This window comes from Choloepus didactylus, chromosome 3, assembly GCF_015220235.1.
Source record: "Choloepus didactylus isolate mChoDid1 chromosome 3, mChoDid1.pri, whole genome shotgun sequence".
In the NCBI taxonomy this organism is placed as follows: Eukaryota; Metazoa; Chordata; class Mammalia; order Pilosa; family Megalonychidae; genus Choloepus; species Choloepus didactylus.
The window spans coordinates 33008106-33026031 of record NC_051309.1 but is presented as its reverse complement, the minus strand read 5'-3'; positions in this window follow the sequence as shown (position 1 = coordinate 33026031).

The following is a 17926-nucleotide window of genomic DNA, read 5'->3' as shown; positions in this document are numbered from 1 at the left end:
ATTTAAAACTTGAGCATACTACTGATGCAAAATAGAGTGGAACTTGTACTACAACTACCACAGCAGAAAAGAAAAACAGTAAGACTAGAAGATATGTTGCAAATTTCATGATTACTGGCATTACTGCAGTTTGCTATGGCAGAACAAAATGAGAAAGCTGTCTGTTCTGTGAAATAATATTAAATTTAATAACATGCACAATATTACCAGAAATTTTCAGCAAAAAGTAAATTTCTTGAGCAGTTTCCTTCCAACTGCAAAAATAAAATACATTGATGTAATTGGTAACCCAAATTCAGATTTAAATATCCAACAAAAATATTTTAATGATTTTGATGGGATCTGAGCATGTATCATGTACATTTAGCCAACTATAAAATAGATGATTCTTAGGAAAAAGAAAATAATTTTAAGAAAGAGTGATAGTAAAAGAAATTGCTATTTTAATTATAGAAATATTTTTTAGAAAATTATGTACAGGTTAAAAAAGATACCTTACAAAATGTTAAAAAAATTTCAGTCAAGCCACCAAACAGTTGTTCATAGATCGCAATAACTTTTTAATAACACACAAAATAAAATTAATTAAAAATTCGATAAATTGCAGTGACTTTTCCTTAGCTTTAGATCAATCTGTGATATGTAATGCAGCCCAATTAATAACTTGGGTATGTCTTAATGTACTTCCACATTTATGAAGAAATGTCAATTTGTGGCCTATAAATGAGACTCATAGGTTAAACATTTTTGAAACTTTTATATCTGTTAAATAAAAATTTCATCAAAATATGAAAAAAAAATTAAATTTTTATCATAACAGATGGAACACCAGCTATGCTAGGTAAAAAATCCAGGTTTATTGGAATTATAAAACAAGAAATTCACATTTTCCTTATTGCTTCATTCCATTGTTTTATACATATGGAAAATATTTGTGCTCGGTAAACAGAAGTAGACTATGAAAAATGTCTTAGATACAGTGGTTAAAATTGTTCTGTGTATGTTTGCAAGTGTTATGAATCACCTCCAGTCTACAAGACTGTTAAAGAATTAAAACATAATGAACTTAATGAACTTGTGGTCTTGGGCAAGATTCATTGTCTGAATAGTGATAAAGTTTTATAAAAATTCACTATACTCTTACCTCCAATTTCCTTGAAGCAAAAGGAATGCTTGCTAAATTTCAGCAGTGAAAGAAAACTGAAAAATAACAGTGAAATTTACATTTTCTCTTCAATATCAAATGTATATGAATGAGCTAAATTTGTGGCCAGAAGTAAAGGAAAAGCATTTTGTGACTTAGCTAGACAGGCATGATAATTTTTGGTGAAATCTATACTTTTCAAAATATAAATGACTAATAATGATCTTACAGGAATCAATAATAAATCATTAAAAATCAATAATAAAGTATTTTTATTTTAACTAATAGGATCATGTAAGTTGGCTGCAAAACCATAAGGAAAATTAGAACATTCTGTTCCTATTGCTAAATTTAGAGTTAGTTTTCAATTTATGCAACATCTTTTTGAATTTTATGTTAATAAAACGAGTTAACACAAGAGTGAATTTATTTAACTCTTGGATAGATGTAGATTTGAAACTAGTATGCTTTTGCTTCAAAGTCAAATCAACTATTTTTGAAAAGATAAACCAGTTTTACCAATGTATATGCAAATATTAAAGGAACATTATTTTGACATAATTCCAAACTAAGTATGTTTGGAAGAACTTGGTTATCTAATTCTTTTTAATCACTATAAATTTAATGAAATAAAAATTCATCTAAATAACATTTAAATTGAGATATATTAAGTGTAAAATACACATTAGATTTTACAATTGGCACCAAAAAACTATCTTATTGATAATTTTATATCAGTTGCATATTGAAATGGTAATATTTTCATGTGAGCTGTATAACATGCTATTAAAATAAATTTCACCTGTTCCTTTTTATTTTTCTTTAAATAAGGTAAATAAAGTAAAATACTGTGAGGTGCCTAAGACTGGTATTCAGGAAACAAAAGAAACATCTGTTTTAAACATTTCTTAGGCAGATGCACTTATTTGTCAAAAAAAGATTTCAGTTATTTCTAAAAGAAATATCTAAACCAGGTACAGAAGTCTCACTAATTTCCTTCCTTCAGGGAAGAAATGAAAAATCATGCTACACTTCAATTTAAAGCGTAAGAATTATGCAATTGTTTAATATAGTCAGCAGTATATTAAACCTAAAATAATAGTGCAAATATATAGCTCTCTAACAAATGGGGGGCTTTCTTAGACTCTTTATTCATCTTGAAAAAGCTGCTCAATATTTATATGGCACTAATCATGGTAGATCAAAGAAGCAGAATATGTGTTTAGAAGTGAGTGTTTTTAACACAATGTAAACAGTTAACACAAATAAGCTAAATATATGTGACCATTAGACTGCCCATGGCTCAAAGAATAAATTATGCCAACAACTTTAGTTTGCATCTTAAATATGATTATTTTTTAAATGTATAATGATGTTGAAAATAAGTATGACCTTAACTAATTGGTATTTTCTATTAAAAGAATTCTCACAAATTTATGTGTCATAAATATTGTGTATTTTTTAAAGTATTTGCCTGACACACCATTTTTTGCACTTCCAAGAAATGCCACAGAAAATTCAGTAAGAATTTACATAATAAATATAGAATTTCTATTGTATCTTTATCTGACTTATTCAAGTTTTCATTTTTCTTCCTTCACTATCACTTAATCATTAATTTGCCTAAAACCCTATTTCAAGTCTTAAAATAGAGAATTCAATGTTGTTCTTCTGCTAATTTCATTATTTTTTAAATTTTTGCAACTCTTCTCATATAAACCATAGGGTTTCCTTTGTAAGTACTGGTCTCTATGTCCCCCTCTAATCCTAAATTCCTCAAAACAATAACAGACTTATTCCCCCAAAACTCCCATTCTAAACTGTGTATAACATTAATGCTAGGATATGTTTAAATATCTTGTCAAACTAAATGAGAAAATTAATATTCCCAGATCAGACAACTCTAGTATTCTTTGCTTCCATTAGACCATGAGAAATAAAACTGAAACCAATTTGGGAATGAACGTACAATAAGATTAAGTCGCTTCCCTAACAAATTGGAATAATTGTTTTCCAGGTAGTATGTTACTTAGTTGTAGAGACTGAGAGAGACTCCTGCTCTCTTGGATAGCATAAACATTTTTAAGATTAGAAATTCCATTAACTCTTTTAGATAGGTAAAAGGTTATCCTGAACCTTGTATCTTATTATTTCCTGGTACTTGAAACTTTTCTTTGCTGTCCCTTAATAGTTTCAGTGCAGACAACTGCATTCCTGTCATCTTTCAACAAAACGTGTCCTTCCTTCTGTTGGTAAGGTGAACTTTGAGGGAAAAAATAACTGTATCTTTATTTTACCCATTAATTTCTGAAAATTAAATTTTGTAATAATAGTTTAAAATATCTTTTCTAGATTGTTCAAAAAAGGAAGGGATATATATATATATATACATGTATATATATCTCTTCATAAAGGAAGTAAATGTTCCTTCCTCTCTATGACTAGACAGATTCTCAGATTTTATCTTTTGACAAGCAAACAACGAAAACCAGGAGAAAGTAATTTTTTAGGCCTGTGTCTTGCAGTAAAGAACATTATTATTAGCAAATCATACTAATGCTAATAGATCCATGTGATCCATCACACATAACCAAAGAGCATATCTGGAGTTTTCCCTATAACACAACTGCAAACATTTCTAACTTTGTTCAACTGAATTTGCAAAACTAATGTTGCATTAACTTTCACTTAAGCTAATTCTTACCTTTCCCTCCCATTTGTATTTTAAAAACCTCTTAGTGTTGAAATTCTATCCCTATTAAGCAAATCCCTTCCAATAAAACTACCTCTTTGAATTAAATTATTTGCTATACAGTACTTTATTTTCTCTTCCTAAATATTTGATAAGCATTATCTGGAACCAATTAACACACTGATCATTTCAATGTTTATTAAAACTCTCTTAATGACTTTTAAAGAAGAAACATGGTTGCATTTACAGACGTTATATAGTGCATTAATCTACGACATCATGCAGAGCGAAAAAGACATTGAAGGCATGATTCATTGCTTGTGTAATACAGGTTTTTCTTTTGCAGCTTGGTGAAATATTCTGGAAATGTTGTTATAAATATAATAACAATTTTCTGGTAGAGAAGTCAAGACAGCTGAGGGAATTGGTAAGGAATTATGGGTGAAATTCTCAAAGGGTGCTATTGAGGACCCAAGATAGGGCTTAAATGCACTGGACCGAGGTAAACAGCTGCAATTGATTTAGCAAGTAATAACGCAGAACATGAAGAAAGATCAGAGGAACAAGTAGCACTTCTGTCCTGGCTTCAGTGTTTTTCTGAGGGCCAAGGACATAATTCTGCCTAACTTTTCAGATCATATTTATTCTTTAAAAGCATTATTTTACATTTTGACTACTAACTTTGTGTCAGTTTTAATCCATTGGATTGCTGCTCTCTCAGAAGGGCATGAGACAGTCTTGTTTAAATGGAAACTCAAAATATGCCTCCCTTTCTCTGCCACACATTAAAAAAAAAAAAAAAAAAGGTTTTCATCTTCTGCTTCACCTTCTCAAAGATGAAGATTCTCAAGTCAACCATTTTGTTCAGTATCTTCTAGAAGTATCTTGACTGTGACAGGACTAGAAAGAAGCCATGCTATGTGGTGTACTTAAAGCCCTTACCTTTGTTCTTGGCGACAGTGATAACTGGTGTATCTGACAACATGCAGCATTACTTTAGAGACCCATATGTTAAGAATGATTTTATGCAGTCACTTAAGCAGAACCTCCCTTGACTGCCTGAAACTCAGCAGGGTTTGTTTCAGGGGCTGGAGAGGCACATTCTCTGGGTTCAGACAGCTACAGTGACCTCTTCAAATGCTCACAAAAATTAGGCTGTCACACCCTGTCAGTTTCTCTATGCTTTCAGATGTAATCCTTTTTAAAAGATTTAAAGTGCTCTCATTGTGGTAGAATTTCTTCACTCACATCTTCTAGCTTTAAATTCCATCCAAACAGAATTCATCACTGTTTATGGAGCACGCCCTATTGCAATTTAATGTGGCACTCCTGATTATTCTTCTGACCAGAACCTTTCTATCCCAACTTCACCCTCCATCTCAATCTGTCAAAATTTTGTCCACCATTTAAAGTACAAACCTTATGCCATCTAAAAAAAAAAAAAAAAAAAAAAATGAAAACAAAAACAAAAATCTATTAGGAGCCTACACCACTGCTAATTATATTAGATATGATGTAAGATATATATATACACACAATTGGTCTGGAGACCAATTATATGGATTCACATCCAGGCTCCTTAAACTAAGTAACTGTATGAACTTTAAACAAGCTATTTAACTGTCTGCACCTAAGTTTCCTCATCTATAAAACTGGAGTAACAAAAGCACCAAATGTAGAAGATTTTTAAGAGGATCAAATTGAGAGAAAACACATAGGCACTTAGAATCATGTTTGACACAGTATAAGTGCTTAGGAATCATTCCTATTTTTATTGGCACTTATAGAGTTAGACATACTGAGTGCTTATATATAATGTTACTGTCGGTCATGCAAAGCCCTAAGAAGATAGTAGTCTATTGTTTTATTTCTGTATCTTCTTTGCCATTTGGTTTATTTCCTTATATACACTAGTCCTTTAACAAATATTTGTTAAATCAGTGCATTGCAATCCAAGCTCATGTAGCCTAATTTTGATTTCCTTGGGGGTAGAAATTCTCCCTTCCTCACTCTATCTCCAATATGTTTTTACCTTAGATAATCAATAAATGGCATGTGAATGAATAACTGAAAGCTTTAATGAATGAATGAAGAAACCTAGCTTTTCAAACATTTTTAGAATGTTTGTGTCCATGCCTTCTTTGTCCCAGCATACCTATCTTGCTACAATATAACACACAAATACAATATAATGGATTCAATGTCAGGTTGAGCCAGTGTGTGGAGAGTCTAATAAGGGGCCATCTATAATATCAAGGAAAATTCTTCCTACTGACTCAATATACTCAGTAGAATCTGAAGGAAGAAAGGCTTGCAGAGTGGCACCATGAAAAAATTATAAGCTAATATGCATTCTGTGTGGTCTATATTAGCTCTGAAATTTTATTTTAATGTTTCTTAGTGTCCTTCAATATTTTACAACTGAGAAATTTAAAAATGGAATCTGGAATGCAATGTATCAATTTTCAGGCAGTAAGAAGAAAAAGAAAGAGCATTTTAATATGAAGCTAATGGTAACACTGGGCTTTTATCTCCTAGGTTTTCTTTTATTTTTCTTTTGTTTGCATGATCACTGGTCATAATAGCTATAAGTGTATAGGTTGGATTATTTGAAAGTCATTTTGCAAGATACTTCATTTTATCCTGTCGATAATCTTGCAAGGTCAGTTTTATTGCCAGAGTCAAGGCCACCTGGTAGGAAGCAACTATGTTGGGTGTCAAACCAGATTGGGGCTGCAGTTGAAACCCACATATTTTTCTACTATGATACATTTAGAAATGATTTATGGAATGTGCTTTAGCTTATAAGCATGATTGAAGTCAAGAAAATTTAGAGAGCATATTGTCTATGCTATTCAATTCATTTGAAGTAACCATTTTATAGCAGCGATTCAAATAATAGTGAAATATGGAAGTAGCAGGAGTTGGTCCTTTGAGTGTAGAAAATACTACCCAAAAGGCTCTTTCTTTCAAATAAGTGTTTGGGATTTGAAACCTCATAAATTCTACTACAAACTCCTTTATTGCTCAGATGTGTTAAAGGTTATTCTGTTTTGAGACACTCTTAATAGCTTTACCTATTCTTAGCAAGTAGTAATGATTACTGTTTAAGTATGCATTAAACTACATGTCCTGAATAATTATTGTGACACACAGGGAGCCTCTACAGCTAACATTTAACATGTTCACATAGTTTATTCTAGTATATACTTTCACACTGTATTTAAACAATTTATAAACTGAGAAAGAGGGAGAGAAAAAGGATGGCAGAGAGAGCTAGTGGGGAGAAGGGACAAGGAGGAAAATAATGGGCAGGACAGGGCAAGCACAGGTGAAAAGAGAAGAGAACAAATTTCTATTCTGCCCCTACTATGTGCTGGCACATTGAATCTTCACAACATCCCATTTTCTAAACTATTATTGAACTTCTGGAGCCTGATCTGTGAAGTAGGCCTTATTATCCCCGTTATAACAGAAAAATCTGAAGGTCTTGAAAAGGAATTGCTCCAAGATCACAAGGGTTGTAAGAGAGAAGTTGCATCTCATACCCAAAGCTTATACTCCCAAAGTTGCCCCTGAAGCCAAGCTTCTCAAACTGTGGACCATGGATGAGCAGCATCTGAGTCCTCTGGGAGCTTGTCAGAAATGCACTCTCTCTCGCCCACCCAAAGCTACTGGATGAGAAGCTACATTTTACAGGATCCTCCTATACGCATTAAAGTTTGAGAAGTACTGTCCTTAGTAATCTTGCCTCTTGACCTCTTTCTCCCTTTTACTCTTTTATGGTGGGGCTGCAGAGCTGGTAGCTTCCGTATGCATTTCAAATTCTGTGCTGAGTTGCCCCACAATAAGCTAAGGTGTAGTAGTAGGTTTCTTTTCATGATTCCCTAAGTTCAGAATTGCTTTGATTTCATAAAAAGAATGAAGTTTTGTATGTGCTACAACATGGATCAACCTTGAAGACATCATGTTGAGTGAAATAAGCAAAATGCAACAGGACAAATGTTATATAATTTCATTTATATGAAATGTCCAGAATACACAGATTCCTAAAGAAAAGAAAATAGATTACAGGAGGTTACCATGGATTGGGGAGAGGGTTCCAAGGGTTGAATGGTGAGTTATTTGCTTAATGGGTACAGAGTTTTGTTTGGGGTGATGAAAAAGTTTTGGCAATTCCTGATGGTGACAGAAGCACATCATTGGGAATGCAATTAATGTCACTGAAATATACATATGAAAGTCATTAAAATGGGAAGTTTTGTGTTGTATATATGTTATCACCATAAAAACTTTTCAAAAAGGAAAGGGAAAGGGTAAGACAGAGAGAGATGGTTAAGGTTCTATAACTCCTAGCACCTTACAGAGAACAAAACTTTTAGCAGCACATTTGAAAGAATCTAGGGGTCATATAAGTATTCCTATCACTGAAAGCAATTGAAGCAGCATCTCTAAATTCACCTGTCAGGAATGTTGTGATATCAGATCAAGAGAGGTTCCATAAGAATTGTGCCCTGGCCCAGATGTTTACTCAGCATGTCTTCATTAGTTAGATTGAGAGGAACAGAGAGCCTTTTAAGGTTTCCTTGATGATTGGGGTATGTTGTAAGAAAATAGCAGAAAGGAATGTGTCTTAGTAGTTGGATAATGCATCCTCTCGGAGGAAAGGAACACAATCTGAGATAATATTAGTGAATTCATACACAGTACTCCCAAATCAAGAATTATTCTGCCCCTTTTTTCACTTCCTGCAATCTGCTTCTCCAAATATGATTTTTTCTTTCCTTCTTTGCTCCTGTCATGGATTTCTCACAGCTTCAACTACTTTTGATTATTGCCTTCTCTGTGGCATCTTTCTTTGTGTCTGTCCTTATGTATCTAACAGTCATATATTCCACAGCAAATCCCACAGTGCAAGGCACCACTGTAAGTTAGGATATAAAAGATATAAAGCCCATGAATTACTATTAATTGTAGTGAACATAATTGTATCATTTCCTGATGACTGAAAAGATACTTCAGGATCTTGAAGTACCCAAGGGTCATCTTTGAATGTATTAATTATCTTTTCTATTATTTGTAATTTCTTTCTCATAAATGTCAAGTGGGAAAATAAATTAATGATTTGAACTTTCCAGTTACTCAAATTCCAGGTAAATGAAAATATATTGCAATTGTGTATAATGTAACTGAAGAAACAACTATTTGCTTAGCTATAAATGACCTCTAACTACCTTTCTAATTCCAATTCTAGTAGTTCTATAACCCACACAAACAGTTCAGAGTTCCCCACCACTTTATGATGTTTGTTTTTCTATAGTCACATGGAAAACTTGGATTCCCTCCCCTGTATTAAGAACCTAGATTTACCCATTCAGGGGTGATATCAGGCTATTAATTATTAATATCAATTGGATTTACAGGAAATATAAATAACTCTCAGTCCCAGTGAGTGTCAGAACTAGTTTATTCAAATGATTTGCCTCTTGGTCTTTTTTTTTTTTTTGGGGGGGGGGGGTTGTTTCTAAAATGTATCAGCACTGTTTCAGGCCTTCATGTTAGAGTAGTAACAAAACACACAAAAGTTCTTGTATCAAAGAAGCTTATATGTTGTTTACATTCATGATATTGTAGAGAATCAACGAAAAAGTGAATATGTCATTTTGAGTCATTATTTTTCAGTGGCTCTTTTATGATTTTTTTTTCACATTTTTAGCCAAGTAAGGAAGTTATGTGGATTGTTTATTGGAAATACGACTGGGATATTATACCTATTTCATTAAAAATACTGAAACTTGGACCCTTTAAGCCTGTAAGGAAACCCAAGATGGGGCAAAATACCAATATATAGAATGTTATACTGTTTTCAAATTTAATATTTACTCAAAGAATGGAGGGTGTAATGTAGAGAAAGAGCCTTTCATAGCAATTTTTAGATTAGTTGAAAGACTACAAAATGGCTGATATACAATAAAACCAGAACAAATAAACCATTTTATGCTGTACGATTTAAAGGAAAATAAAACCTTTGTGCCCTTCTCTGGGAAAAATGTATATGAAACAAGCATTTATGGCTATGCTGTAATTAATTTCACTTGAGAGCAAAGGCTTTTGTAACTCACTTGTGGCTTTGGTTTTGACTGAATTATAAGGTTTTCCCATTGCTTATGTAAAGCACTCAGTACTCTACCAATGACTGGTCATTCTAATATGTTCATATTCACCACGGACCCTGTGTGGGTAAAATATATTTATCCTGGTCACATATTAAATGTTGAAGAACTGTGCCTTTGCCTTAAAGAACTTTTGAACCAAAACACGTTATTGGATTTTTCTAAAGCATATCTTTTCTCAAGTGTCAATACAGATAATAAACTATGCATAAACTCTACTACCAATAGCAAAGGCTGCTATTTAATGTGGATCAGTCCAAGACAAAAGCTGCACTACAGGTTTAATGTTAAACAATAGGCCCTTTCCATTAATAATGAAAGGAAATATTTTTCACTTCCAAAAGAAGACTGCCTTTATTTTCATCTGTGCACATTTTTGTCAAGTACAGGCAACTCAAGAGGACATAAATATTGCCTTTAAAAGCCTAAGGAGTTTATTCCTGTGGTTACATGAATATGGTTTTAGGCAATACATGTATTTTTAATAAATGTTTTCTTTCTTCTTTTGTTACTTCCTCAGAATATCTATTTCCAGCAAAGTAGATAGAGTGACTTTGCTCAACCAATGCAGTATACTAAGCATGGCTATACCCAGGGTGGTTTTAAAGAAGATAAACCATTTGGATTTTTATGTCATTATGAATAGATCATATTTTTGCCTGATCTAAGATTCAGACAGACTAATAAATCAGATTAATCAGGATGAGGATGTATCTAGTTTCTTCTAAAACCCGTATCAGTTAACCAATGTGAACAAAAGCTTGTGATTCTTGTTAATTACTGTACATTCACAAAGCAGACACCTACACATAGTTTAGATGAATTGAAAGTTTTATTTTTTTAATAATGACAAACAAAAATATTAACTGTTAGCAAAAATCTCAATATCATTGATAAAGGCAAAAGTAGCCTGGTCTAGTCAACTGAAATTTCTTCCTGTCCCACAAGCTAATCAATAGGCAACCACTTGATTAGTCTTAAAACTAAATGAAAGAAAGTTTCTTTTATGATATTTGGATTTGGATTTTCTTGAAACTCAAATAAGAAGATCTTGAAAATTTTAAAGAACAATGATCCCTGGATTGCAAATTAAAGATATAATTATTTTATTTGGAATTTCTTTTCCAAACTTGGGATGTTAGGCTTGAAACTTGAGTCTCTGGAGGTAACATTTCCATATGCATTCTCTGGTAGTTAGTGACTTTACTGAAAAGGAAAGCTGAAGTATTCAACAAATATGCTGCCACTACTGACCTGACCGCTGACAATTGATGAATCAGTTAAATAAAGGATGACATCTGTTTTGAATATGTTACTATGAGGAGGCATGAGGTGACTGTGGAATATATAAGTGGAGATGTCCTGTAGATAAGCAAAAGGTGGGAAAACCCACAAATAATATCTAGCTTGGAAACACAGTTTTAGAGAATCATAGACATATGACAATTGAAGTCACTGGAATGGATAAAACACTGGAGGCTGTATTAAGGACTAAGATGAGTTTAAGGTCCTTGGATTTATGTTGCATCAGTCTGTTTCTTTAGAAGTTCTCAGTAGTCTCCAGCCAATGAATTAAATAACTGAATTAATTCAGAGTGGGGTTTTTCTCAAGTGGTTCCTGTGGAATTTATGCAGAGAATCATTTATGAGAGAGGCATGACTGAGGTAATGAACATGAACTTTTTATAGAAGAATGGGAAAATAGGAGGAAAACAGTGGAGCCAAGGCTAAAGGTGTCAATGGTTTCATAGATCAGGTCCATTCTGAGTAATTGAGTAAAGAAAATGAAACTTATTTGAAGTTATGGTAAGGTTGATAACAAGGAACAGACTGAATTAATTGCTCACACCCCTGTGATGTCATAGTGGCTTGTACTTAATTCTACTGTGACACTTGTTACATTGTATATTAGTTGTTTTTATACACCTGTCTCTCTGACCCCAATGGAAGTTGCTTCGCTATAGGGAAAGTAACTTGGTCTTATTTATTTCTAGGATCTAGAAGGATTCTTGGTATACAAAGATGCTGAATTTAATGCTCAGTGTGTGTGCGTGTGTGTGTGTGTGTGTGTGTGTGTGTGTATGAGCATGTGAGTTAACATATGCTAATGAACATAGCTAAAATTTATTTTCTATAAATGTGGTTCAGTATATTTACTCTTTGGAGTAGTTAACATATGCTTCCTTAGAGCTAGATGAAAAGCAAATTGAGCCATGGGGCTTTCAATGGAAATTTCTGGTTGCCTTACATATATTCTGTCTACTTGGATAATCACTGTATTAAAGTTTTCCTACTTCTATTATTCTCTTGTATTTTCCAGATGTACGAATTTTTTTCTACCTGGAAATTTCATCCACTGAGCCCTTTGAGGGGAAGAAAAACAACCTTTGAGACAAAGAAAAAAAGACTACCATTGAGGGGAAAAAAAAAGACCTTTGAGGGGAAGGAAAAAAGTACCACTGAGGGGAAGAAAAAAGACTCCTTAGCACTCATGCACTCATTGAGAGAAAAGTATGACTTATCCCTTGATTTTAACACATTTCATGACTACCACTGCCCTTAAAATATTTTCAGAATGACGTTATTATTTATTGTAAGGTAAACATCACAAGAAAAATTGTGAATGTGGCAAATTTTACTTCAGATATATAAATTACAGTCTAATACACCTATGGGAAATAATCTAAGGGAGTACAATAGAAGGGCAAAATAGAATAAAATTTAAATTCCCCACACATCAGCCTTAGTCAGCCAAGCTCTTTTATTTCCAAAATGCAAAAAGCTGGAAAACATTTGAAATTTTCATTGTGCTATTTCTATAATAGTAGATTTCACTAAGCGCTAAAGCTTAGTGGGTAATATTTTCCTAACTATTATCTTCAGAGATAAATTAGTTCTTTTGTATAACTAATAATAAATCAACTGTCAAAAATTCGTCTTGTGTAGCATGTTGCACAAACTGAGAGTAATTTCACATTTTCACTGTATTTGCAGGACACCAAACATCTGATTACACATGAAGAATTCAACTGAGTGTCGGGTTCTCCCAGGGTCTACCTGTGAAATGAGTTTGCTATTATACAGCTAGAAGGTTTAGGTCTTAGTGTTAAATGATGATTGTCTTATTTGCATGGCCTTTTAAAAGACACTTTGCATGGCCTTTTAAAGGACAATTGTGAGGATGACTATTCTTGCAGGATCCTGTGTTAAAGGGAGGTCCCTAAAATTGTGCATTTCGAGGTATTTTCTGACATTGAGTGAGAGTTGCAACTATCTCTGAAAAGCTAGGTTTTATTTATGACACTTGCATTGGGAATTTATGCATGGTTCAGCAAATGTATTTTTTGACCTTATAGAATATGTAGTTACACATATTTTGAATCTTAAATAGGCTTTTTTTTGATATTCAAAATCATTGTCAGAGTAAGACTAAGTTGAAAAAAAATGAATAGTATTGGGTGCAGTAGGTAAAAAAGAACACTGAGTATGTGTGTTGGGGGGATTCTGTGGTTTACAGGTGTGATCATATTGCTTCTTCCAAAAGTCATAAAAATAAGCATATAAATCATCATAATCCATGAAAGCAAGCAAAGTGGATACCTTGGGCCCAGAACTGCAGCATTATGTTGGTTTTCCATAATGTATACAATCCTGGCAAAGGGTTTTAAAAGTTTAATTTCAGTATTGCCTGAAATTTAAATTTAGAACCTTTGTTTCTCTTTTTTTTTTTTTTTTTTTTTTTTTTCCCAATAGCATACTTCTATTTGTGCACTCTTCCAAATATCAAAATGGTCTTTTGGAAAGTGAAAATTTTGGTTAATTCAATAATCATATGAAGCTACTTCTGAAGTAAACACCTCTTTTTCCTTCTTTGGATTCCACCCTCCCTTCCATCACCCACAACACACACAAATACACAGTCTCTCAATCGTCACCTGCACTCCCCTCTATACACATGCATGCACACTTAAATATCCATTGATCCCTGCATGTGGTTTAGAGGGTGAAAACTGATGGCACCATGTACAAGAGAGAATTGAAAAGACTTTTAATACATGTAGAACTGTCCAGCAGTTCAGGTGATAATGCATGTGCCAGTTTGAATGTCTCCCAGAAAAAGCCATATTCTTTGATGTAATCTTGTGTGGGCAGATGTATCAGTGTTAATCAGATTGTAATTCTTTGAGAGTTTCCATGGAGATGCGCCCCACCCAACTGTGGGTGATGACTTTAGTTGGATAAGTTCCATGGAGGTCTTACCCCACCCATTCAGGGTGGGTCTAAATTAATCACTGGAGCCATATAAATGAGCTAACAAACAGAAGGAACTCAGTGCACCTGTGAGTGATATTTTGAAGAGGAGCTACAGCCAAGAGGGACACTTTGAAGAATGCACTGGAACTAAGAGAGCAGCTTCAGCTTACAGAGACATTTTGGAGACAGGCTCTAAAGCAGACTTTTGCTCTGGAGAAGCTAAGAGAGGACAAATGCCCCAAGAGCAACTGGGTGACATTTTGGAGAGAAGCTGAAGCCTACAGAGGAACATCCTGGGAGAAAGCCATTTTGAAACCAGAACTTTGGAGCAGACACCAGTCACATGCCTTCCCAGCTAACAGAGGTTTTCCAGAGCCATTGGCCATCTTCCAGTGAAGGTAACTGATTTTTGATGCATTACCTTGGACATTTTATGGCCTTTAGACTGTAACTATGTAACCAAATAAACCCCCTTTATAAAAGCCAGTCCATTTCTGGTGTTTTGCATTCTGGCAGCGTTAGCAAACTAGAACAATGCATAATACATGTCACTCTTCCCAATTCTGCTTATACATGTTATTTATCTACCTGGCCAACCCAACCACTCTGATTCCACAAGAAGCATTTACATGTGTCCAGAGACAGAGCCCTTTTCAAGGACTTTCCACTGAACATCTGTGTTAACATTGAGGTTTCTTCTAGTGTTATCATGGACAGTACCTTAAATGGAAAGAAAAAATGGGATGACATTACAATGGACTTGTTTATGATTACTTTTAAAATATACTTCTTTCAAATCTGAAAAATAATCAAAAGGCAATTTTGAAAAAGGCAGTAGATGCTCCACAGCAAGGCAGTTTCCATTGTACCAATGAATAGTTCTTAGAATGCAGGACATGCTCAGTTATACTTAGTATTATTAGTTTTATTGTCATCAATTTATAATTTAATGTTAGATAAATCCAAGCCAAGTCATTGGCCTCTTTCTCATTGTCTGTATCTCCTTTTCTCGTGCATCCAATTAACATCATTTTCCCCTCATTAATTGCCACTGTTTGATTTCTCAACAAACACCATACAAGTACTCACTCCCAAATGCTTTCCTTTACAATATAAGCTTGTCTCAACACTTAATTTCCTTCCTTCCTTGTTTTACCGTTTTAAAAAGCTAAATAACAAAGCAATTAGTAAATGTTCATTAAGTTTTGAGATCTCAGACTATTATGATGGTGTCTTAGTTTGCCATAGCTGCTATGACAAATGCCACAAACTGATTGGCTTAAACAGCAGGAATTTATTGTTTCACAGTTTTGAAGCCTAGGAGTTAAAAGCAATGTATCAGCAAGGCCAAAGTCTATAGAATTTTGGGGATGGTAATCCTTTATCTATCTCTCTGGCATTTCCTACATCTGGATCCTACTTCCATGTCCAATTTCCTTTGCTTGTAAAGACTTCAGCCATATAAGATTAATGCCCACCCTGATTCAGTTTGGCCTCATCTAAATAGAATCCTTGATTCACAAATGAATCATCACCTTAGCTAGCAATAACATCTTCAATAGTCGTATTTACAAAAGACTTTAACCCACAGGACCAGGGTAAGGACTTTAACTTGTCTTTATGAAAGTCATAATTCAACCCCAAAAGTCTACCCACTGGATATCAAAAAGATGTGTTCTTCCCACATGCACAATGTATTCACTACACCCCAACTTCCCAGAAGTCTTAAGCCATTTCAGTAACAACTCTAAGTCCAGGGTTTCATCAAAATCAGTTATGAGTATAGCCCATCTTGGGAAAAATTCCTCCCCATCTGTGAACCTATGATCCTGTGGGACCTAGAAAACAAGTTGTCTGCTTCCAAAATACAAATGATTGGGCAGGCATAGGATAGAGATTCCCATTCTAGAAGAGAGTGACTGGAAGATAAAAAGAGGTTACAGGAGGATCTGGCCCAGCACCTGAGGGAGATGGTGGATGTCCTTGTACTGTATATCTTCCTCAAGACAATTCCTGCAGAAAATGCACCCACCCCACCCTGGGTCCACCTTTTCCCTATCTTTTTCTTTTTGGAGAAAAAGTAATCAGATCCCACTTTTGAAAACTTAACATGGGTTTTGTGCCTTGACGACCTCTACAAACACAAGGTTTTTGTATAAAGCATCCTGTGGCTTAACATGGAAATGCAATAAACATACAAAGTATAAAAAATAGAAAGGGGGTGTTATAAATCTCAAGCAAATCTAAAATCCAGCAGGACAAATTCCACCATTTTCCAGTGTCTGAGTGTCACTTGTGGGTTGATGCTTTGTCCTCTCAGCCTTTTAGAATGGTATCTCCCCCCTTTCAAGCTCGGGGGCAGGTGGCCTGTACTTCCAAGCACCAGAACTTAGACCCCACCCTCTCAGAGCATGGGGTGGTGGGAGAATGTAGGAGAGTGGGGCTACCACCCCGGTGGTCAGAGAAGACGGGGCCTAGGTCCCAGAATTCAGGGAGAAAGTGGTCAGTGCCCCAGTACCCAGTGGGTGGGGCCTATTCCTTGGTGTTCTGGGAGAGCATGGCCACTGCCTCAGTCCTTAGAAAGAGTGGGGCTGCCACTCCAGGAGGCCCAGACGACAAAGCACACGGCCAACATGATTCTTAGACCTTGAAATCTAATGGAGAGGGCAATATATTTGGTTTACTTTTAATGGAGAGATAAAAGAAACTAATTTTATTTGAATACATATGCCCTGTCCTCATTAAATAGTTTTAAACAAATATAATAAGAAGCTTTTATGAAGGCTTGGATTATGTATCTGTGAAAGGTCCCTAATCTAAATAGACCATTATGTCTGGCAGAGAGAAGCAATGGAGTACTCAAGTTGTTCTAAAGAAACCCTGCTACTTCATATTATTTTTATTTAAATTTTCAGATGAAAATAACATAATTATGGTAATGGTACCAAAAAAAAAAAAAAAAAGCTATTACTAGTGAATCTGAATTGAGTTCCTCCAAAATCAAGGAAGACAGTCATACACTGTACCCATATTTTGGTAACAATATATGTGGATCCTGATAGATTTGTCAATTTTAGTTTACTTTTCAAGTATGATGTATGAAGTTTGACTTAGCAGTATTAATAGAGAACTTTTTTGCATATTATTTTATTTTATGAAAAACAATCAGTACCAGGATCATTAGTTTTAAATTTTTCAACAATGTAAATATTCTTCTAAATATGACACATAATAAATAGACTTCATTCAGTGAAGATTACAACAGCTAGATCATTATTTCTGACATTCAGCAGCCAACATCCAACTTCATTGCCGAAGATGCTTTTCACAGTAGCTAAACACTTGAAAATAACAATTGTGGCATCAGAGCTTTCATGAATAACGCATGAAGCTGGAATTTACATTTTTCATTAGTAAAACTGCCTGTTTTCTTCTGAAGAGTATTGTTTGTTTGGGTAAATAATACAAAGGCAGAGCTTTTATTTTATTCCTGTACAATTGGAAAGTTTCCGTAATTAACTCCTTAGCCAGTGGGTCTGGAAATTAAAGTTCAAGATTACCTCTGGACAGCACCCTTCCTCCTCCAACATAATTTTCAAAAATGAAAAGAAAAAGAGGAACATTCATGTAAGTAAATATTTTATAGAAATATATTTTTTAGAG